Source organism: Sander vitreus, chromosome 24, assembly GCF_031162955.1.
Source record: "Sander vitreus isolate 19-12246 chromosome 24, sanVit1, whole genome shotgun sequence".
Classification (NCBI taxonomy): Eukaryota; Metazoa; Chordata; class Actinopteri; order Perciformes; family Percidae; genus Sander; species Sander vitreus.
The window spans coordinates 8,065,476-8,090,944 of NC_135878.1; the positions used below are offsets into that span (position 1 = coordinate 8,065,476).

Consider the following 25,469-nt stretch of genomic DNA (forward strand, 5'->3'; position numbering starts at 1 on the left):
AGTCCAACAAAAGATCAGCACACTGTGCTGAAAGCTCCCATTAAGTTTCATTTAACAAAACTAACAGACATCTTTCTCAGGCATTACAAAGAAAATAAAGGCAAATGAAGATTGCTGTTTGCCACCTGCAGTTCATAGACCTTTCTCCATGCAGATTATTGTATGCACAGAGTTAAAGAACAGAATCAAACAACCATATCATGCCTTGGTCCCACTCTTCAGGACCTTGCTCAAGGGCACCTCAGTGGTGGTAATGATTTGATGATGATGCCACTCTAAGAATCGAACCGTCAAGCCATAACCACTGTCTAAACAGGGTAAAGTGCCTTTCTGATTACTCAGGGAACTTGCTTTGAACTGAGTCATTACTGGATCGTAGATCAAACACCAGACAAAAAAAGCAGACAACCTGCGAACCGACTGTATATCCATATATAAATAAATAAAAACTTGATCAAACATATTTCTGCTTGAAGAAAGTTTAACAGATTTCTTCTTCTCTATCTCAGCTAACCTTGGTGAGGTGCAAATGTACATAATGGGAGCCAGACACATGACACTTCTCACTGCGCGCACACGCACGCACACACGAACGCGCGCGCACGCACACACGAACGCGCGCGCACGCACACACACACACACACACACACACACACACACACACACCCTTCATTCAAAAGCTCCCTATCTGCTTCTTCTCCTTCTCCCCCGCTACTTGTCCGTCTCTACCTCCACCCTCTCATCTCACCCAAGGTCTCGCAGAATAATAGCAAATAGCAGATGTGGTGTGACTCAGTACACGCACGCAAACACACAGGCTGCTGCAAGGCCACTTGCCTAGACCTCACAGAGTTAATTAAGGTGAAGCAATTATTACTTTGGAGCTGTCAAACACACTTGTGTGACCATATGTAGCATGTAACACACACACACACACACACACCATATATATTAAAAGTCACTGCTTGGACCAACCCCTAGTTTCTCCCAACATTACTGATATCTCTTGTGTAAAACTGGAAACGCTATCCTGACGTTGGTACTACAGGAAACGTCAGGGGGGCCAACACAAAGATTACAAATCATCTTGTGTAGATTATGAAGAGCTGTGGTAGATTCAACTGAAATCCAACTTTTAACTTTCAAAATACCTTTTGTGGACCAAAGTGTTGGTGAAGGTGGAAATTTGCCTGACACTGGTGCATGAGAAAAGTCAGGGGTTACTGAATGTGATCATGTGGACCACGAATATCAACATCAAGTTTCATTGCAAACTGACCAGCATCTCTCACCATATCCTACTCCATAAAAGTGTTTGATTGACAGATTGACATTATCATCACAATGCAATATTCATCACATAATGAGAATGGATCAATACCAAACTGGCTATCTATAGGAAGCACTTACAAAGTGCTGATCCTATTGAGACGTTTGATCAGCTTCAACACAAGTGAATGCAACTACTGTTATTAACATGTGACTCAGTGGAGATTTTAGTCTCCTGTGATGGCTTGCACACTATTTCAGAAGTCATTTTAAACCCATTTAGTTGTTGAACGCCTCCCACAGCTTGTTTGGCCTCCTCTTTGCTCTCTACATCATTCCTTTTAATATCTCACAGATCATTTCACTTATTAAAGAGAAAAGTAAATCAATAGGATGTCAATGCCTGTCTGACAGTCCTCGTGTGTGTTGGGCAACAGAAAAAACTGATGGTATTAGTCAATAACCACACACACACACACAAATCTCAGCGGGCTGTGTGGGAGCGACTAAGGGCGTACCCACACTGTAAGGCAACTGGGCCAAATGTGAGTACACCCTAAGAGGCCGAGAGAAGGCGATAGTTATCAGTCGCTGTAGGAAATTAAAGGGATGGTCCAGCGCTAATATGCAGATACACAGATTGGTGATAGACACACGTCAATGTCGCTCAACGACATTATTTTGTAAACATAGCCATACTGAGAAATACAGAGAGTTTTGTGCAGCTGATAAGCTTAATTAGCTTTGTATCAACTCATTTTGCAATGGCTTGAATGTAATGGACGTTTCAATAATCTAAAATAGTCGTGCCATGCAGCTTTAAGACTAACGATTCCAACTTACAGAATGCAATTACATAACTGTAAGGTTCCCTTTACATTATGTGTTAATATTAAGCTTGACTACTACAAAACAAAATTTAGTAGACTACAGCTCTGTATAATAATAACTATTTGGTCAGTGAGATAAAGTATTCGAGGTCTCCTAACTAATAAACTCCATAACACTGAACCTGAATGTACCTCTGTGTACTTTTTAGATACTTTTTTCCAAAAACATTCTAGTGATTCTTTTCTTGATCTTTACTGCCATGTGTGTGTATTTAGCCCAACACAAACAGAAAATACCATGTGCTCCATCATGTGCACCACTTCTCCTAGCTATAAGCCTCACATTATACACACTCTGTGTGCAGCACCAAAACACACTGTTGTGCTGACAAAAAGAAAGAATCTCAGCCTCAGGTTTGATGAATTGTTGGCATTGTTGGCACTGCTAAATATTTTAGTGGCAGCCAGCCACCAACAGCCAGGCAGAATAACTGGATTTTGTGTTCCATGTCTATCTGAAAAGTAAAGTTAAACAAGTCTTTGATCAAAATGTAAGGTAGTAACTGCACCCCTGTGCTTCCTTCTGTTTTTAGACCTGATGCCTTTTCATAATGTGGTTGATCAAGACAAACAATACAAACTGCAAACATAGTCAAGCATAGACATAACTGTAGATGTTTGTCAAGATATTTCAAAAACAATTCTCTAAATCTATTATACACCTCAACAGAGAAAAAGGTTGCATACTGAAAGCTGCTTGGAGGCAAAGATAATAAGATGATAAGTTTCTCTCCTATCCATAGATGTGCTCGTGTTTTTTTTTGTGAAATAATAATTACCTCCTTAGGTTTCTAAAACCTTCACACAGGTTCAAATTCAAAGTCAGTCTGAGAAAAGAAAATCACCAAACTGAGCCTACCTATGCTGTTTTAATTCATCAGATAACCTCTAACATTTTAGTGATATTTGTCCCTTCTGGGTATTCATAGCTCTTGACAACTTCTGGAGTAATCTCAACTTTGTTGAAGTATTAACATGATGTTTGAATGCAGGTACAATACCTTTCCTGACAGCAGGGAACATAAAAATGACAAGAAGTATGCAAACAGTATCTAACAAAGGCATTTCAAATGTCAAATATAAGGAAGGAACGGCACACTTACTCACACATGCACAAAAAGAAAATGAAACCCCTACTTGACACAGCTTTTCTTTACCATGCAAGACTCCATAAGTTTCTTTAAAACAACTCCAAAAAGCTGAAAGCTTAGACTTCAAGCAACATGAGCGACACATTTAGACAGAGAGAGACAAAGAGAATGAGAGAATGAGAGTGAAAAGTGATTCAGAGGAGCAGCGATAAGGAGAGTTGAAAAGAAAACGGGTCCGGGCCACGATGTTGTTATTACAGATTGATATACTCTTCAGGTCCCTTTTTTCAAACAGCTCACCCCTCAAAATCAGATGCTCAGAGCTCTTTTGATGACTACTTTGAGCTAAATGCGTGTTATTACAGGTATTACATGAAATTGCCCGTGTTAGGTGAAGGGGATTATGGTGCTTTTGGGTCAATACTTCCTCTGAGCTGTTTGGCTGTTGGAGCTGAGGAGCGATTAGGCTTTTGTCTGTCAATCCGACTTCATAGAAGCAGTTATCTCACGTGCACACACACACACACATACACACACATACACCTAACCACTACCTACTGTCACACACACACACACACACACTCGTGCAGAAACCGCAGTGATTATGTCCGTAGGTATATCGGGCCCATTCAGCATGAGAGGTGTCAGATCTAGTGGTGTGCTGAGCTGAATGTCAAAAAGGCATTAATTTGGTATTCGTAAGTTTACTGGTATTACTACAGTAGCTTTTATTTTTTTCCAAACCTCTCCAAATTGACTTTTTTTCTTTTTTTTTGGATAAAGTGAAAAATGTGCATAAGCGTATACACCATTGTTTCTTTTAACCATTCAATTATTTTATTGCATAGTAAAAAATGTCAGTGCAACAGCAAATATGGGAAGAAAGAGCTCATGAGTGGTCCACAGAGATCAGTGGCCGATTTTGCTGTTACATGTAGTTTTATGCATTTTGTACACTGATAAAGAAGGCTTATAACACATACTGCTGAATGGAGGTTTTGCAGGACTTTTAGCCACTTTTGAATGTGCAAGATGCTCTTTTTCTCAAGCATGTCCCTACAGGATCCTTTTGAGATATTGTAACACCACTTACGGCCCTGCACTCCTCAGAGGTGAAACATTAACTGGTAAGCCATTACCTCATTCATTTTGAGATATTAGTATAATTATTGTATAGTATGTGGGTTGAATTGACTGTAGAATCCACTTTATGGCACAACATACTGTTCATTTGGGCACCTGGGTGTTTTCTCTCAAAAGGCCCAAACATATAATAGCATTTGTTAGCAGTACTGTACGTTTTAGCAGCTCTTTACTGCATATTATTACTGTATATTACAACAACTTGCAATTACACAACAACGTAGTTACTTTGGTGAAGTGTTCTTTTATTAGACATTAAATCTAAGGACCATATCATTGAATAAACCAATTGTGCGGTTTATAGTAACTTATTTTGTTATTCAATAATTATTAGGCCTATTATCTGTTTGCAGGACCCCACCATCATACTGCGGACCTGTATGCACCTCCAGGACACTTTGATGGTGTACACAGTGAAAGGCCAGTGGGGCTGGATCTCTGTTAAGGTTAATCTGTGTATTTACAGATTTAGAGTTTTATTTCAGCTTTTAGCAAATACTTCATGTATTTATGTTTTTTATAAAAAAAAAATTTCCCTTCTGATTCTTCTCTGTGATTTGGTTGCTTAAACACTGCAATTCCCCTTTAGGATAAATAAAATACTCTATTTATAGGAACAAATTAATTACAAGTATCACTGACATAATATATAGGCCTAGAGGCTATTAGCTTTTCTACCATGGTCTCATTTGGTCACAATTAGTTTTTTACAAAGGTATCAGGATTGATGTGATAATGAAGTATTGCTCTTTTAAAATTCAACCCAAGCTTTTCATTTTTCATTGATTCCATTAATGTACTTTTTGCAAGTAGGCTATCTCTTGTAATAATCCAGCATGGGTTAGAACTGAGTGGGGGCCTAATCAGGCTCACAGTAGGGGCTGAGCTGACTGAGTATGGTGATTTCCACTTTACTTTTGTGTGGGTTAATGAAAAGAAACAACTGAAAAACCCTGAGCCTAATGGGATTTGGTGATAAGAAATTACCAGCGCCGGGTCCTTCTCTTTTGTCTCTAGCTGGGAGTTCAATGGCTGAGCCAATAAGAGAGCTCAGGGCCTTGGTTACCGTAGAGACGAGAGAACACAGACCACAGCGTCGCCATGGTAAACAGGGGAACTATTTGTCAAAGTTCTTTTGACGTGCATGCGCGCACACGCGCACACACACACACACACACACACACACACACACACACACAGAAATAGAGGAATGTTCATATTTAGATTTATTTAGATATTTAGAATTTATAAAATCGCATTTCATTAAAAAGGATAATGCAAACTATCACAAGAGATTGCCATTTCAGGATTTGGAAAATGTTCAATACAATATGTAGTAGGATTTACACTCTGAAAACTGTTAAACATATCCCTGTGGGTTTTTTCACTCCCGACAGTGGATTTCATCGCAAGAGATTAGGCTCCCATTTCTGTGGTGGTTGCAGCCTGTGTTTTTCTTTTTAACTCAGAGGCCGCAGAGCTGAGCTGAATAACACAATGACAACAAAAGGAGAGAGCATACCCGAGCAAATGGGCGAGTGAGCAAGAGAAAGGGATAGGGAGAGAGAAAGTGAGAGACAGAAATGCTCCTTGGCTTGCCTGCTCCTGCAGTGCGTCAGCTCTATGGCGGAGTAGAAAACAAGCAAATTACAGAGCACTGCCACAAACACAGTGCCCTTGTCATCTCAACCTGCCAGAAAGGATTTCCTAAATTACCAGCAGTGTACTGGGAGGGCTGCCCTATAGCTTATCTGCCACTCCAGCAAAGAGACAGAGACAGTGCTCTCTCCATGAAGGTTAGACAGGACATGGAGCCAACATCAGCTTTTCTTGAAAAAGCAGATATGATCCAGTCTGCAAGCAGTCTGCTGTTAATTTATTTATTTCCTGAGCTTATCTGGAACATTAGTAACTGAGTACATTTACTCAAGTTCTGTAACTAAGTACAGTTCTGAGTTACTGTAAGTATTTCTGCCCATTTTACAGAGCAAGACTACAGCCAAAAATATTACAATATTTTATGTAATCTTTGGCATTGGTATTTGACAACCATAGTTAGTAACTTTGTGGATTACTATATACATACATCTATAATGAGAATTTCAATTAAGGTGCATGTTTACGGTAAATGTATCAAACTAATCCCAGTACTGTATATAAAGTAGGTAAAATTAGCTCCATGCAAATTCTACTTTCATGTAAATGCAAAATAATCCAAACACTTTGGAGTACAAACTCATGGAAACTGGCAGACTGAAAGCTACTTTATGTTGGTTTGATCTTCGAAAAGTGATACTGACTTTCCAAAGATCATATCATTTTCACAAAATTAATGTCTACCATATTAGTGAATAATGACTCTAGTCTCCTGCGTCATTATGCTATGGCCTGTTGCTTCAACAGTAAACAACTGAGGACAGCAAAACGGACAAAAGCTTGAATTTATGTCCACTAACAAAAACTAATAAAAACTGAATAATATTACTGCTGCAGCATCAGAGAGCGTGAATGCTAGTAATTTCTTATTGCAGGAAAAATGACGAGACATGAATGGGCCTTGTATATGTAATAATCACTCACACACACACACACACACACACACACACACACACACACACACACACACACACAGTAATGACATTTAAATGGCTCATTTGAAGATAAAAGCCCTGCTGACATCAAATGGATCCTTGTTATCATAATAGCAAACAACTAACAAGAAATTTAGCAGCAAAAAGACATGCCTCATATTTGTCTCCATGAATACAATAACTAAACAAATATTGTTAACAAACAGCGATCTAAACTGTCTATTCACATGAACACATTATGCAATGTTTGCCAATTGACGCTTCACCAATAGCTGAAGGAAATTAGCGTGCATTACAACCGGCTCTGCATAGATTTTTTAATATATTTTCTTAAACAAGCATGACAAAACATCATGTTGGTATTATTAAGCCTGAATTGTGTCAGCAAACAAAATCCAGATCTGTAAAGGAGATTTATGAAGCTTCATATTTGGTTAAGAATGTACTGTAATTCAAATGAACCAAAACATCATGAATGGCCTTTGCAACTGTTTAATTAACTCATGAGGCCTTTATGGGAACTTACATTCATATACCTTTTTTCACACAACACTTTCGATCAATGGAGCCTCCTTAAGTTTTGTTTATTTACCATTAAGGAGGAAGATGACATTAAATCTCATGCAGCTACAAAAATGTCCAAGACTTATTTCCATTGTGGTTCATGATTGAATACCTACATTATCATCAATCAAAACATTCAACAAACTAGAAGGGCACTCAGAGAGCACAGACCTATGCCAAGGCCATGCTCTATCTCGCAATGTTAACTAATTTATTATAATAAACCTTGTCGAGCACAAGTCGGCCACACTAACTCTGGTCTGTTTTGATATCCAGAGTCCCAATTTGCTAGCCTAGAAATCTAAACGCACCCTAGCGGCAGCAAATGTAATTTGCAGCCAGGGTCATCTAGCAACTCTCCGTTGGCTTGCAAGCTGGAAAAATCAAACTCTGGTCAGGCCAATCACATCGTGTATAGAGTCGGTGGGCGGGCTTAACATAATGACGGCAGAGTTGCGACGGTTCCACGTGAATTCCCTGCTACTTGAAAACAAAGAAGATAGCTGGTGAACAGCGGCCTTTCGAATCGGCTTTGGCCGCAACTCTGGAAGACTTGGAGTTAAGCTTTTCTTTGAGAAAAGAACAAAGAACAGCACTGAAGTCATTCTTAAAAAAGGAACATGTGTTCGGAGTTTTGCCGACCGGATATGGCAAAAGTTTAATCTATCAACTAGAGTTGCTCTGGTTGGTTGTAGCACTATCCTATTGCGTGCAGAGGGAATTTAAAAAGACAACCGTTTATCCCGCCCCTCGGATTGATCCCTGCCAATGGTGAGTTCCCAGACCCAACATCTTGATGTGGGTCTGGCTTGTCAGGCTACCAATTTGCAAGAACAAGAGCAAAATTGTTGACTTTACCAGGTGATTACAGTTACACTCCTCACTGTAAAGTACATTTTAAGGTACTATCATTCCAGCCCCCCTAAGTATCAGGCAGGTATCGATCGTGAATGGATGGTATTATATTACTCTACACTGACCTTTTGTTTTCATTTACATGTATTCATTCATTTCTATTAAAGTGTGGCAAATTTGGTACATATAAGGAGCCACAAATACACAGATTAATTATTATTATAGGCTACAATGTTAACTGCCCAATAAAAAACACGAACCTTAACTCAACCTTTAGCCACATTGATTTTCCCAGCAAAAAAAATATTGAATTGAAACTTTAAGCAACTAAATGTATTATTTCTGATGTTTAGCCACTGCACTACGATACATCAGCGGTCATTAGAAAGGACTTGCTAGGATAAGAAGGCATTATTTAGATAAACTGACCAAATGTAACTTTGAGTTTAGACAGTTTTTCAGCAGTCATGATGGAGTTACAGAAGAACACAAGTATAGAGAATGCAGATTGAGAAAGGCTTTCAAATCAACATGAGGACAGGATGATAAAGAGAAAACAGACATGTCCTGTATGATGCAATATTTTGTGCCTGGATATTCTATTCATCATTATTTCAAGACCATTAAACTGTTTCCATTAGATTTTATCGACATCAAAAGTTTTCTCACACACAAAAGAAAGTCTTCATTTTCTGCTCCTTTCCAGCTTTCCTTTCATCTTCCTCATCAATCTCATCGTCCTTTTTTTTCCATTCCTGCCTCCTCATCTTCCACCTCCTTTTTTCCTCTCCTCCCCTCTCGGAGGGTCTACCTGTAATAGGCAAGTCATTCCCCCAATTACAAGACAGTACATTAGTCTCTGCCTGCACTATTTACACAAGTTAGCAGTCCAACCAAGCCATTTCCAGAAGATCATTATTGCATGTGGTGTCCCAATACGCTTGGGAATTCTGAGATGAAGTGATGGCTTGAATGCATCATCCTGTGTGTGTGTGTGTGTGTGTGTGTGTGTGTGTGTGTGTGTGTGTGTGTGTGTGTGTGTGAGAGAGAGCGAGAGAGAGAGAGAGATCAAGGCAAGATCTCACAATAGATCCTTTTAAAATCCTAGCTCAAGATATATGATACTATTAAGATTTTTTGAGTACCAATTACACCACCACTACCTTAAGTGGCATTCCAGCCATTCAATTTTGATACATTATGAAGATGGCTTCATGTATTATACCAGGATCTTCTTTAAGATGTTCGGCAGCTGACGGCAAGGCCTCAAAGTGCTACAGGCAATTTGACAAAATTATCAATCCTCCTGCGCATGGCTCCTGCCCCTTTTTCTGGGAGCGATATCATCTTAAATGAGTGCATTCCCCCTTCCCACCTGACACTAGCGTAACACCATTTACTGGTAACAAGATAATATCCAGCTATCTAATATGATATGGTACGACATCTGCCTAACATGGTGTCCCAAGGATGTGAAGTGTTGGTCTGGTACGTATTGAGCCTACCCTGTCAACTCTCCTGTTGATAGCATAGTTTATAGTATATGCTCCGGCTCCCACCTTGAGAGAAATAAATTAAAAATCACAGCATTTACTTGCTTTTTTCAGATATTTCAACCACATCTCACGGTTTTTTCTGGAAGATGGATAAAAAAGCTATAGTTAGTGGACCAAAACTACTGTTTCCAATTTTTAGGACATAGTAGTAGTAGTGCTTGCTACCAGACTGAGTACAGCTCCCAATGGATTGTACAAATTAAAAGTAAAAAATGAAGAACAAAAAACAGATCAAATCAAACGTTAGTTTTGGATTGTTCAATTTTCAGAGAAAATTACAAATGTTTTGCTGTAATTTGCTGCAAGGAAGTTAGCTGTTTGCGGGTGTTCAGATCTAAAAATTTAATTAAAAAGGGTCTGCGTTAATGTGGGCGTGTTACTTCAGATACGGATGAAATAGGATACAGGAAGGCCGGTTTAAATAATATATCCATGAGTTTGATGGCAAAGATGCCAAAACACAGTGTTATCTACTAGGAATGTGCATTAACAGAAGTTCTGAAATAATTAATGAATATAAGTGATCATTTTTATAAAAGGTTAGTGAAGATCATTCTCACAAACGTTTTGCACAAACCCAGGTTTTGGTATATTTGCATCGGGGCCGAGTTGTTGCAAGACTAATCTTCTACACCATCTTGCTACACTGTTATGTAGGCTCTGTGATCATCTGTGTGTGCATTAGTTTAGTGTGTATGCGTGTGTCTGAAACTGAAATGATGGTAAATGTCCTCATAATAATGACTTCTCTGAGGGGTTCCCTTTTCTTAAAGGGGTGGGATAGACACACACACACACACACACACACACACACACACACATGCACGCACGCACGCACGCACACACTCTGTCTCTCACACTGAATGGTCTACCATGGCAGTATCAGTAGGACATTGTCATGCCAAACAAAAGGCCTTATCTTCCTTTCAGTCTGGGTGATTGGCCAAGAGAAATGAGGAGAAAAGGCCATGTCCTCTACCCGAGGCACCACAAATGTCAGCCACCTTCCTATCTCCATACAGCCTGTGTGTGTGTGTGTGTGTGTGTGTGTGTGTGTGTGTGTGTGTGTGTGTGTGTGTGCGTGTGCATGATGGGAGATCTACAACATGAATCTGTCTGACAAGGCTGCGGAGGCCATGGGAAATCTTCCTGTCACTGTGTCAGAATCATGAAATATGGGAACCTACACACACACGGACACACCAGTTGTATACGTCAATACATGGATGCGCTCAAACACCATGCAGCTGCAAGTACAAGATCTCTGCTGTAGGTAAAACATGTTAAGAGTGATTTGTGGGTGTAGTGAAGTTGTCTGAAAAAGTTGTAGAAGAAGTTGTGGGTTTTTTTCAACGCTTTTTCATGACAAAACAAGAAAGAGTTTTCCCAATTTAGCAAGAAATTCATTAAACTACAGCAGCTTATTAGCAGCCTTGATGCAGGGCCGTCATGCCGTATATCATGGTCCTAAGTCTCTAGTGCACCAACTTTGATGTTCTGCCAATATTCCAGAAAATGTGGAAAATAAAGTACAGACCACCTAGCAGAATCAAGTAAGAGATAGCAGCAACAAGTGGTTTCACATCCATATATGGGGTTTATGTAGAGTAACAAAAACATGCCTTGCACCAGTGGAGTAAAATCCATTATCCTGAATAGAGGCCAAATTGAAAATGGTGCACTGCTTCAGTCCTGCAATTCTGAACAAAAAGAAAAAAATAAGACTTATTTTCCTGAACAAATCTCCAAATGGGTCAGTATTTCTGGGGCATGAATAGAAAATGCAAATATATATTTAACTTTGAAGATTTCAGCACACATCAAAATCAAATAAAACATAAAAAATACATATAAAAAATATGTACAATTTATTTCTTGGTTCAGACCAATTGAACTGGTTAAGTTTGATAAGCTCTATGAGTCTCGGGCTTGTTGTAGCTCATCAGAAACCACCTAGAATCCCTTTGAGTTGCCTAAACACATTTAAACAACCCACTGGCCCCATGTTCACTAAATTAAAAATATCCCTCAGAACTTTCTTTTCTCTTATTTGGTTGAAGTAACTGAAATTCTCCTTCCTGTCTGCTGTCCATCATGTCACCTCTGATACACCAACGCTCTCTCTTCATGCACTTTCCATCACTAATTGAAGGATCATTTTAGCCACAGGATATGGCTGAAGACACCAATCAAGGCCTTGTTAAGGGTCGTTAAGGAACAATTACCCATAATTCCTCTAATCCACTGAATATTTAATTAATTAACCAGGAATTAGAGACCAACAACTGTATAGTTGGTATGTTCAAACCAGACAGCCAATTTTAGATGCTGTGCCATTAATTAGTATTTGAAGTAATTTTCAATTATAAATCTGTCTGAGTGATGAATCCTGCTGTGGCCAGTAGGACACTCCTTCAAGTTCCAGGGCTAGATCAGCAGAATCACTTTGCAACCATAAAAGATAAATAGCTTGGGTGTTGTGCCCACCTACCCAGTGTGATCAAAGTTAAAACATATTTGAAGTTCAACCCAGTTCACTGCTGACTGTTCTAAGCATATCCCAATGTGCTGACCAAAAAGCTTTAAAGGAAAATTCCAGTCGATTTCAACACGTAGCTCTGTTGTTTGTAAATTTGGAGTGCTGTCAGTAGCAAGAAAAACTAAAACAGTCGGTGCTGCCTACACCGTGTTATCCTCCTGCTGGCGTTAGCACCCAACAGGCTTAAACAGGGCAAGTTTTAAACTTGTTTTTAGCCTCTTAACATGTTCAAAATGTCATTAAAGTGCCTACCCATGTGAAGTGATTCCTTCCGAGTGAACACAGTGAATCTGACTGCAGTAGATGTGAAGAAAAAAGTTCTGCTAATTCAGCTCTGTTTAGTTCCAGTGTTGAGACGGCAGTTAAGAGTGCTTAGGGACCGTCTACAAACTACAACACAGAAAAGAGATACAACAAAAATATGTAGGCTATTAATTTAATGGTTAAATAAGGTAGTGTCTCCAAACTTACCTCAATTATAACTTGTCTCCTGCTAGTTGTACTACAGCACTTACTTTTAAAAAAATAAGCATATGCCTATTTTTGAAAATATGTTTGCATCTCTTTTCAGTGTTGTAGTTTGTAGACGGTCCTGAAGCACTCCTTGCAATATCAACACCGGAACTAAACAGAGCTGAATTAGCAGAACTTTTATGCATTTCTTTCACATCTACTGCAGTCCGATTCACTGTGTTCACTCGGAAGGAATCACTTCACATGGGTAGGCACTTTTAATGATGTTGATGTTGAGAGGCTAAAAACAAGTTTAAAACTTGCCCTGTTTAAGCCTGTTGGCTGCTAATGCTAGCAGGAGGATAACACGGTGTAGGCAGCACCGATTGGTTTCATTTTTCTCGCTACTGACAGCACTCCAAATTTAAAAACAACAGAGCTACGTGTTGGAATCGACCGGAATTCTCCTTTAACATGAAAGTGTCTCTGAGGTTCAAGGGATTAGGGCTGGGTACCGCACGAATTACGTTGGTATTAGTCTGGATCAACAGAAAAACATTTCCAGGATAATTGCCTGACGTCGTGTGATGGCGTTGATGTCCCACCGCTTCCGCGCTCTGTGTGTTGTTCCACAACAACAAACTTAGAGCTAGCAAGCTACATGCTGAAAATGGCAAGTTTTCAAGAAAATTTGGATCGTGCAAAAAGGCATACCTGCTGGGTTATTTTGTGGAATTATTGTAAAGATTTACAAAGAATATGTTTACGGCATTTACTATCTAACTGGGACGTTTTGGGACCGATTTGCGGAGATGGGTATGTACACACGGTGATCGAAAATAAATAAAAGCAAACTTTATGGCAGAACAGTTATATTGGATTGTAGTGTTGATTATTGAATTATTCTATAATAATCAAGGAACCAATCAAACTAAATCACATTTTAGGCAACATCTAGGTTTTAATGGCAGGACAAGTAATCAATATCAGCCCTTGATATGCTGTATTCAAACCCTACTTATAGAACTATGTGACACAAATGAGGCACACCTAGGTTGCCAGCTGAAAGGACCAGCGGTAAACAATGAATACACAACAGCAGGAAGAGTGTGAAAGGCATACAAGTCATTTGAGTGTGTTACTAATGTGTCTCTGCAGCAGGTGGGAAATCTATCACTGCTGTTTTCTAGATGCCTCTCAGCACAAACAATTAGAGGCAGAGAGGAGAAGAAAAAACAGAGAGTGTGTGTGAGGGGAAGATGGGGAAGGATAAAGAAAGGCTACAGAATCAATTAGTCTTGTTAGGAGTAAGTTCAGCTCTCACACACACACACACACACACACACACACACACACACACACACACACACACACCTGTCCTCCACCCTGTCCCTCCCATGCAGGGAGGGCCACCCACAAACCATACGCCATTGCAAAAGAGCGAGGAGGGGGTGGCGGTTTATCGCCCCTCTTTCTCTCTCCCTCGCTCGCTCTGTCTGCTTCTTGAACGTATGGGCTTCATCAGACCCCCTGAAGAGATCATTCATCCACACGGTAACACACATACACACACAGCGGGCCTTTTTTTACGTTAATTAGTGCTCAGACCGCCTGCCCAATTATTACCAGCCGTGCTCTAATTAGGACTTATTTAAAGTGCTCGTCAATTAGTCTTTAACATCATTGTCTGCGTGAGGGAGCTGGACCGGTTAACACTTCCTGAACCAAAGGCAGCGCGGAGAGGTTCAGACGCATTAACAGTTAGGGTCCGATTTCTTTTAATGGAATATAACATATCTACTGCAGAGCATCATGAAAGGCAAACATACTGTACATTTACAGGACTTTAAACCTAATTTCCTGCCATGTTTTAGCAAAATTTATCATTTCACAAAACAAGCCCCCCCTTGTCCATTTATGAAATTACAGATATTCAGATTTCCATTTTTTTTCTGAGCACTTCAAGGACTTCTCGTCCATGTTGGCTTAAAAGTTGAAATTTAAATTTCATTCTTGAGCTTGGAAACAGCAGTCTCACCCAAAGGTCTGTTTAGTAGCTGTTCTGGAGCTTTTGATCTAGAACAGGGGATGCTTTATATGGGATGGAGCAACATTATTAACCTATTCAGGCTAAAATATATTTGCACCGGCAGAACCAGCAGCATTGGCTCTGCAGGGCAAAGAAGGCGTTTACATACTGCATGACATAGAATAGCCTACATCAGACAGAAATTGCACATGTAACATATCCTTTGTGCATTCATAACAGCACTGTTGCTTCAGGACTATGGACAGCTCGTCCTTATTTACACTGTATTCCATCCAAGAAAACTGTCCATACCACTTTAAAGAGAAGCCGTTGTTGTCGCGGTAACTTTTAACAGTACATTGCTTAACACATTCATGGTACATTGTCTAAATAGCCAGCTAGCTAATGTTAGCTGCTGAAGGCAGCCCAGAGAGTCTGCCTGTCGTTACCATAGCAACCAACTACGTTCCGAAGGCTTTCTAATTTGTTTTAATCAGAAGAGAAGACACATTAAACACACAAGTTCTGTTACTATTTCTTTTTTCTTTTCTATTTGAATATTTTTCATAACAAAACGTATTTTGATCAAACTTGGCTGGACGGGCCAGTGAGTAAAGTGGGCGGGCCAGTGCCGCCCCAGCCCATTACTTACTACGTGTCTGGGATGGAGGGTAGACAGAGGAAAGATTCCCAAGTTTACATGCAAGCTTTCACATCATCAGACAACTCAAGACAGTTGTATGATTGCAGAGATAGATGTGTGCTGTTTTGAAAATACTGTGCATTGACAATATAGCACTATTTAATCTGGGTTTGACTGACACAGTCTGACGCTGACGTGAGGTGCTCCCGTATAATTAAGCAACAAGTTGGATATATCTAAGCTTTCAGGAAAGAAGGGTTTCCCAGTCGTAAATACAATTTTGATGTTGACATGGATGCTATTAACAAGTCAGAAACTTATAATTCGAATAACTCCAATATGACATGAATGCTGCACTGAAGTCAGGATATTTTGACCTCTGCTGCATCAATTTTAACCACCGTTATTTGAATCTGTCAATCCCACAAGTCCCCTAACTTTATGGAAGTGCAAGACTAAATCGCTAGAACAACCTGTTAATAGTAGTACAGACTGAATGACAACATTGAGAATATTTGGTTCATAAAAAGCCTTTTAAAGTCAGTTGAATATACTCCAAAACACAATGTCAAACATGAGATCAAAGCTCTTCTCCTTATTTTCTGAAAAACACTTTTCGTGTTTCACAAGACAACAATGATATACAGTAGAAAGCCAGATTTTTGTTAGATTTGAGTGGAAGTAGGAAATTACTCAGAGGCTGACATGTGGTCGCTCTTGATGAAACATTTCACTGCCGTAACTTGTCATTATTGATGTGTCACTTGTTTGTCTATTGTGTGTTATTTCTCTTTTGTGTTTGACACATTCCACAAGGGGATAGTGGGAAATTGCTCACTGACATATGTTCAGGCTGTCTCACAGATTAATCAAATACTTTTGTTAAATTGTTTCACGACTTCGTCTCGGGCGGTAAGCCGTCCACAAGCCGGGCATATCAGACTGTTTATTGCCCTGCCTTGAGGTGATTATCCCGTTTATTCTACTTCTTGCTTGCCAACATAATAAAAAATTCAAATACTTTAATAATTATGCTTTTTCTTATTCGTATTGCATGCTTATTAAATGTATACTCTGTTTGAGTTCATCTCCCTCAAAAAGTAGTCCCCTTTAGAACTACGGTGAATAACGTTAGCTCAGCTGTAGCTAATTAGTTTCTATAGCAACCACAGTCCGGGTCAGTTGTCACTGTCAGTCTATCCTTCTGGTGGCTCTTCCACTCGGTGAAAACCTTGATAGCAAAGGCAGTTGCCTTTTTCGTGTTTGATTCAAGGGCCCCGTCTTCTTGTACGCAGCTCCTCATCTGTCAGATCTGGGAAACGGGTACCCTTGTCATTCTGTCGTCCTCGTCGCTCTTTAACCAGTCCTCAAATGTCTTCCCTACTCCATATATATTAAAATTGACAATGAATTCGTCCATTTTTAAAACACTGTAACGTTTAGAACTACGGCGAATAACGTTAGCTCAACGTTAATTAGTTTCTATAGCAACCACACAAGGCTGCATCTGATCACTAATGTTAGTTTAATAACGTAGTTGCTACGATTTTCCATGATAACCATGGTACTAAAACACTAGAACATAATTGACTATTTGTAGTGGCACATGGCATAGTATAACCTAAAGGGTCTTAAGGATATTACACCACTGTCTAAACGAACAGCCAGGCCCGCACACATATCCAAAATGGCGACCGGCTCTCCTAAAGGTGGAAGCCCTACTCTTGATGCAGTTATGGCGGCTATTCAGGAAAGCAAGGAGGATATATCAAGACAGTTAGATAAAACAACTTCCATCCAGTCCTCACTCTTTAAAATTGAAACGGCGATATCGACTCTAGCTGACCAAATTGAAGAAATGGAGGGAATATCAGCAAATGAGGATAACATTAAAGATGAAAAAAAAGAGCCTTCGGGAAAGAGGAATCTCCTATTCCCTGCACCATCCAGCTAAACTACGGATTACGCACGAGGACGACATCAGATGGTTTACATCACCTTCCGCAGCGGCGGACTTTTTGAAAACTATTCATAATAACAACTGACCGAGCAGCTGAGATGTCACAATAGTGTACGCACCAGAGGACTCCTACCTGGCTGCTCCACCTGTACTGCTGTGACGCAGGGGAAGATGTGCGTAAGTTAATTTGCGGACTACAAAGAGTATTTCCTTTATCTCTGAAAAATAGATTAGAGGAACAAGGGAGCACAGATTATCAACATAATTGTTTAACTCTGTTCCCATTTTACATTCCCCTTATAAGCCATTGGATATACTTCAAGTCTATTTCACGCTGAGCTACCAAATCTTGTGTTCATGCCTTAAATTCTAATGATTTTCTTTTATTTTTATTTTTTATTTTCCGATAAGTAACTGGTTCTTGGAATTTGCTCCATGGTTTGATGCTTAATATATCTTTTTTCTAACTGTTGAGAGGTCGTGTTGAGAGAGTAGAGAGTTAACTACCCAATGGGGGTGTTTAGTGTTAAGGGTTCCAATCGGCGGGTTTCATACGGGAGTTTGGTACGGTTTTTATCTGTAAGCATTGTTACTCACCTAACTTTCATTTTATATGTAAGCATTGAGGCTCCCAACATACTTAAGTTGCATCTGTTATTAAGGTATTAGGACTAGCCAACTAAACTTAATTTCTTGGAATGTCAGGGGAATCAACTCTCCAATTAAGAGGAGAAAAATGTTGACGTACTTAAAGAGACAGTCCACCGATGTTTCATTTATTCAGGAAACTCACCTTTCCGATGCAGAACATGTCAAACTAAGGAGAGACTGGGTGGAACACGTCTACCACTCATCATTCAACACAAAAGCTAGGGGGGTTGCTATCCTTATCAATAAAAAACTGAACTTTAAATTAATATCAATAGAAAAAGATGGTAATGCAAGATTTATCTTAGTTAAGGGCGAATTAAATTCCAATAGGGTTACACTTGTTAACATATATGGCCCCAACCACGATGACCCTACTTTTTTTAAACTGCTGAGGGGGCACTGTTTTGTATTGGACCCTAATTTAGATCGATCCATGCCAAGATCTCTTAATCGCTCTAAGGCTGCCTCAGTTCTGCTCAGGGGATGAGGGATTTGGGACTGTGCGATATTTGGCAGCAGCTTAATCCAAAAGCTAAAGACTTTTCATTCTTTTCAAATGTTCGTATTCCAGAATTGACACGTTTTTAATACCCCACAATATGGCTGCCAGGTTCACTGATTGCTCTTATCTATCAGCTACATTGTCCGATCATAATCCTATGAAAATGACCTGGGAGATTGACGCTGCACAATTGAAACCCTTCACTTGGAGGTTTAAATCCTATATAGTGAAAGACCCTGAATTCATTAGATTTATGAGAGGCCATATTGATGTATTTATGGAAACGAATACTAATTCCTCATCTCATGCTTTTATATGGGAGGCCTTAAAAGCATATATGAGAGGCCAGATCCTATCGTATAGTTCTCACAAGATCAGAGAAAAAAAGAAAACTCTTGCGAATTTAGAAAATGAAATTAGAGACCTGGAACGTGAACACACCCACACTAAATGTGAAACGGTGCTCAATACCTTGTCTCTAAAACGGATTCAATATGATAACTTATGTACTAATAAAGCTGAGGCTGATCTAGCTAGGACCAACTATCATTACTACGAATTCGGCCATAAAACCAGCAAGCTACTAGCTTGGCAAATTAAAAGGGAAAAAACTGAAAAAACTATACATTCTATTATCACAGACGATAGAAGATCCCTTTTTAATCCACGATATCAATCGTGAATTTCAATTATTCTATGAGACACTATATAAGACAGAACATGGGATTGAGAACACTAAAGCAAAAGCATTTTTAAGCTCATTAACCTTGCCTAAGTTAGACCCTGATGATAAAAATTCCCTGGATGCTAATATATCCGAAAGAGAGGTTCTTGATGCTATGAAATCCCTACAGAATAATAAAGCCCCTGGGCCGGATGGCTTTCCAATTGAATTTTTTAAAACCTTTTCTGATAAGCTTATAACCCCTTTAACAAACATGCTCAACGAAGCACTGACTAATAAGACTCTCCCTAGCTCTTTGGAATTGGCTACGATAATTTTGCTACCAAAATCGGGAAAGGATCATCAAAAATGTACTTCTTATCGTCCTGTCAGTCTTCTGAACTCGGACTACAAAATGATATCAGAGTTAATTGCATCAAGAATGGAATGTATAATCCCAAAAATCGTTAATGCTGATCAGACAGGCTTTGTTAAAAATCTATATGGATCGGACAATGTGCTTACACTTTTTCATATACAGATGCTGGTCATATAATTAGAATATCATGAAAAAGTTGATTTATGTCAGTAATTCCATTCAAAAAGTGAAATTTGTATATTATATTCATTCATCACACACAGAGTGATATATTTCAAATGTTCATTTCTTTTAATTGTGATGATTATAACTGACAACTAATAAAAATCCCAAATTCAGCATCTCCGTATTACTTAAGACCAATACAAAAAAAGGATTTTTAGAAATGTTGGCCAACTGAAAAGTATGAACATGAAAAGTATGAGTGTGAACAGCACTCAATACTTAGTTGGCTCCTTTTGCCTGAATTACTGCAGCAATGCGGCGTGGCATGGAGTCGATCAGTCTGTGGCACTGCTCAGGTGTTAGGAGAGCCCAGTTTGCTCTGATAGTGGCCTTCAGCTCTTCTGCATTGTTGGGTCTGGCGCATCGCATCTTCCTCTTCACAATACCCCATAGATTTTCTATGGGGTTAAGGTCAGGCGAGTTTGCTGGCCAATTAAGAACAGGGATACCATGGTCCTTAAACCAGGTACTGGTAGCTTTGGCACTGTGTGCAGGTGCCAAGTCCTGTTGGAAAATGAAATCTGCATCTCCATAAAGTTGGTCAGCAGCAGGAAGCATGAAGTGCTCTAAAACTTCCTGGTAGACGGCTGCGTTGACCCTGGACCTCAGAAAACACAGTGGACCAACACCAGCAGATGACATGGCACCCCAAACCATCACTGACTGTGGAAACTTTACACTGGACTTCAAGCAACGTGGATTCTGTGCCTCTCCTCTCTTCCTCCAGACTCTGGGACCTTGATTTCCAAAGGAAATGCAACATTTACTTTCATCAGAGAACATAACTTTGGACCACTCAGCAGCAGTCCAGTCCTTTTTGTCTTTAGCCCAGGCGAGACGCTTCTGACGCTGTGTCTTGTTCAAGAGTGGCTTGACACAAGGAATGCGACAGCTGAAACCCAGGTCTTGGTTACGTCTGTGCGTGGTGGTTCTTGAAGCACTGACTCCAGCTGCAGTCCACTCTTTGTGAATCTCCCCCACATTTTTGAATAGGTTTTATTTTACAATCCTCTCCAGGGTGCGGTTATCCCTATTGCTTGTACACTTTTTTTCCTTCCCTTCGCCTCTCTATTAATGTGCTTGGACACAGAGCTCTGTGAACAGACAGCCTCTTTAGCAATGACCTTTTTTTGTCTTGCCCTTGTTGGGCTGGTGGTCATCTTTTGGACAGCTGTCAAGTCAGCAGTCTTCCCCATGATTGTGTAGCCTACAGAACTAGACTGAGAGACCATTTAAGGGCCTTTGCAGGTGTTTTGAGTTAATTAGCTGATTAGAGTGTGGCACCAAGTGTCTTCAATATTGAACCTTTTCACAATATTCAAATTTTTGAGATACTGAATTTGGGGTTCTCATTAGTTGTCAGTTATAATCATCAAAATTAAAAGAAATAAACACTTGAAATATATCAGTCTTTGTGGAATGAATGTATACATTATACAAGTTTCACTTTTTGAATGGAATTACTGAAATAAATCAACTTTTTCATGATATTATAATTATATGACCAGCACCTGTAATTGAAACAGCCCGCTCACATAAGGTCCCCATGCTAATACTGTCAATGGACGCGGAAAAGGCGTTCGACAGGATCGAACCCAGCTTTCTCTTTTGAACTCTTGAAGCGATGAATTTTGGAACTAAATTTATCTTTAAAGCACAAATTTTGATAAATGGGGTCTTATCGGATATCTTCTCACTATCCAGGGGGGTCCGTCAGGGTTGCCCCTGCTCTCCATTGTTGTTTTTGATAGCCATAGCCTCTGGCTATTGCAATTCGCTCTAACAACACAATTACTGGTATCAGATTTGGAACGAATGAACATAAATTGGCTTTGTATACAGATGACCTATTAGCCTTTGTGACTGACCCTGCAAACTCCCCCCTTACAATGTTTCCAACAGTATAGTGCAGCTTCTGGCTATAAGCTAAACCTTACAAAAAGTGAGGTCCTGCCCTTAAATATACAGGACAACTATATCAAAAACCAGACTTTTGCAATGGCACCCTAGTTGACTTAAATACTTGGGCATAGAAATTCAAACTTCTGTAGATAAAACCTTTAAAGACAATGATATCAATCTCTTAAACCAAGTAAAAATAGATTTACAAAACTGGAGGGACCTTCCGCTATCACTAATTGGCAGAGTTAATTTAATTAAGAGGTGTATCCTCCCCAAATTCATATCTCTTTTCCAATGCATCCCATTTAAAATACCCACACCTTTCTTTGATGACCTAAATAAATCTTTACGTAGCTTTCTTTGGAAAGGTAAACCCCCCAGAGTCAAACTATCAACTCTTCAGGCTCCATACTCTAAAGGAGGGTTAAATCTTCCCAACTTTAGAGGCTATTACCTTGCAGCTCAGTTTCGCTCAGTATTGTGCTGGCTACACAGGGACAAACGTGTGGCAAGATGGCTTCTTATTGAACAACACCAATTAAAACATGTTCCGCTGAAGTCTCTTCCTTTCCTAACCTCTAAGAAAACACTCTTAAACATTACTAAGAACCCTATCATTTTGAACTCTTTCTCTGCATGACGTGAAGCTCATGCTGTCATCGGTCTAAACATCTCCTTGTTTCGTAAAACTCCTCTGTGTGATAATCCCAGCATTTCACATCAGATTACAAATGGAATAATGAGCAACTGGGCTAGTAAGGGCGTAAAAACAGTAACCTTATAATAACCTTACAATATATAATAAGATTAGTACAAAGAAGAAATGGGAATCAGATCTTAACATAAAAAACAATGACAAGGACTGGTGTAATATCCTTGAAATCTCCCAATCAGTACTAATGTCAACAAAACACAGACAAATACCGTTTAATATATTTAATAGAACCTATTATACTCCATATAGACTGCATAAAATGCACCACAACTCCTCTCCAAATTGTCAGAGATGTAGAACCTGTGAGGGGGACTTGCTTCACATGCTCTGGAATGTCCTAGCTTGGAAACATATTGGAAATACATTAATATTGCTTCAAAAACTACAAATGTCAAGATTCCCTCTGACCCAAGGATATGGATTCTGGGAGAGATACAGATTCTAGATGCAAGCTTTACTAAAAAATTTACAGCTGGTAAAAAGTGTATTTTGCAGAATTGGAAAGCAGAATTTCCTCTATCGCAGAGACAATGGTTAAGTAAATTAACATCCTACAGCACACCTGAAAAAATCTATTCAGCGTGAGGAGGAACCCAGAGAAGTACAAAAAAAGATGGTGTTCTTTCTTGGCCTTACTACCATCATTACATAAGTTACACTAGTACATCTGTATGTAACTTGCTCCCCTTTAATATTTTGTCTACCATACTTCTATGATTTTATGATTATTTGGGACCGCATACAGCACTTGATTGTATTTTATTTTGCTTTTCAGATGTAACCAAAGGTGAACTCATGCAATTGTTTATTTTTTTTATTTTTTTTTAACTGTACCAGGATTGAGGGTGGGGGTTGGTGAGGGGTTCTGATTCTGTATGTCTGTTCCTTTGTTTGCCTTGTTTGTGAAATTATACATATAAAAAAGGCTTCAATAAATATATCTTTGAAAAAAAAGAAAGACTTGGAAATCTAAATAAATATTCCAATACATAGCGTTTTTCATTGAATAGGGTGTTTTTATATTATAGCAACATATACAGTATTTGCACATTAAGCAGCGTCAAATATCCAGCGTCTGGCCTATAGGGACACAGGCAACACATTTGCCTAAAATGTCACTTAAACATATTCTAAAAAATTTTCTTTTGTCTTTTAAAAATGCTTTTTCCTGAAAAATCATCCATTTATGCAAATCCTCTTCCTATATTGTTTAGTGAACTTAAAACCTAATTATTTTGCTGGCATCAGTTAAAAACATGTCATACTGAGTTGCTCATCTGTGATTGAGACTGCTGCCGTTTAACTGATGCTGTAGATAAGACAAAAATGACAGCAATAACAAGGCTAAGGTTGGTATAATCCATGACATGTGGGGTCATAGGACGTGCATCAGGTAGTTGTAAACTCTTCCTTCCTCCTTCCCTCCACAGAGCAGTCTGTCAGTGTGTTGCCAATGGCTCCCTGTGGGCGGCTGTCTGTTTGAGGTTTTTTTAATTAATTTCCAATCAGAGCAGTAAGTAAGTAAGTAAATTCATTAAGCACTCACAGTTGTTTGAAGACGCACGCACACACACATTTCAACAGGTTGCAATAATGAAAATTGGAAAAGAGACTCCAAATGTTCACGGTTTATGTGAAAAAAAGACGTTACAGTTTGATCAAGTAGCAGAAGTATTGGTCAAGGGGTCATTTTGGCCTGTCCTAGACAAAAGGTCACCACAATCTTAATAGGAACCACAAGTATTCATCTTTTGAAGCTGTAGAAATATCTTAACTCCGTATCAAATTGTTGGACTGACCAACCAAGAGACCAATCCCTATCCTCTGTCAATAAACAAGCCATATATATCAGCTATGGTTTAAAAAATGACATCCACCCTTCAGAACTTGAATAGCTTGAACTGAAATTTTAACATGCATAAGAAATGCACGCACGCACGCACACACACACACACACACACACACACAGGGATGCAGAGTGTAGGTGGGAAGAAGCTGGGGAGGTTGGTTTGGTTTAAAAAGAGGATTTATCAGGTATAATCTCTCAGCAAACCAAGCAGATGAATCTACTCTTAACACACAGATTCTCACACACACACAGACACACACACACAGTATATTTAGCTCTGTGACACTCTCTCTCTCTAGCCTTGTCCTCGTCAGAAAAGTAGAGCAAAAACAACGTTGTCAGGCGAAGGAGAAGAAGAACGAGAACGGCAGAGAGTCAAAGAAGAAGAATGTTTGAGAAAGCGAGCCTTGGAGAGAAAGAGAGAAGAGGAGGAGGAGGAGGAGGAGGAGAGTCTTCTTAGAAGGCTAAAAGGATTAGTCCTCTCATCTCTCCTGGATCACAATGTTTCCTGGGCTATGTTTGATCAGTGATTGTGTGTGTGTCTGTGTGTGCGTGTGTGAGATGTTTGCTCTGATATTGACGCTGCCTCATCCTGATCCTATTACATGGCAATAAACATCAGCTACCAACATGGGGATTACTGAGTGTGTGTGGAGATATGTGCAACACTTACGGTTTTTGGCTGGACCTTTTATCCTCCTTTACACTGTGACAGTCTCCCTCTGTCTCACACACACACACACACACACACACACACACTATACATATATATATATATATATATATACACACACACACATTTTGGTTTGTATTACTATCCATGTTAGGAGAGGAGAAAAAAAATCACAAGTTTGTCAATGGAGTCTGGTTGCTTTTAAGAGAGCATATATAACGGCTTCAGTTCCCAGTCGGCAAGGGCTGTGTGACGGCAAGGTGAAACTATTCTGAATATAGCAGATGCAGATGAACGGTTTCCCCAGTGGCACAGTTCGTTAGTCT

The 25,469-nt window shown here is 39.5% G+C and overlaps 1 long non-coding RNA gene across 1 annotated transcript in view; it reads right to left on the reverse strand.

Moving 5' to 3' along the window:
• The window catches only part of LOC144512750 (uncharacterized), a 120,673-nt gene that overhangs the window by 46,203 nt on the left and 49,001 nt on the right, over positions 1-25,469 (reverse strand). The window lies entirely within an intron of this gene.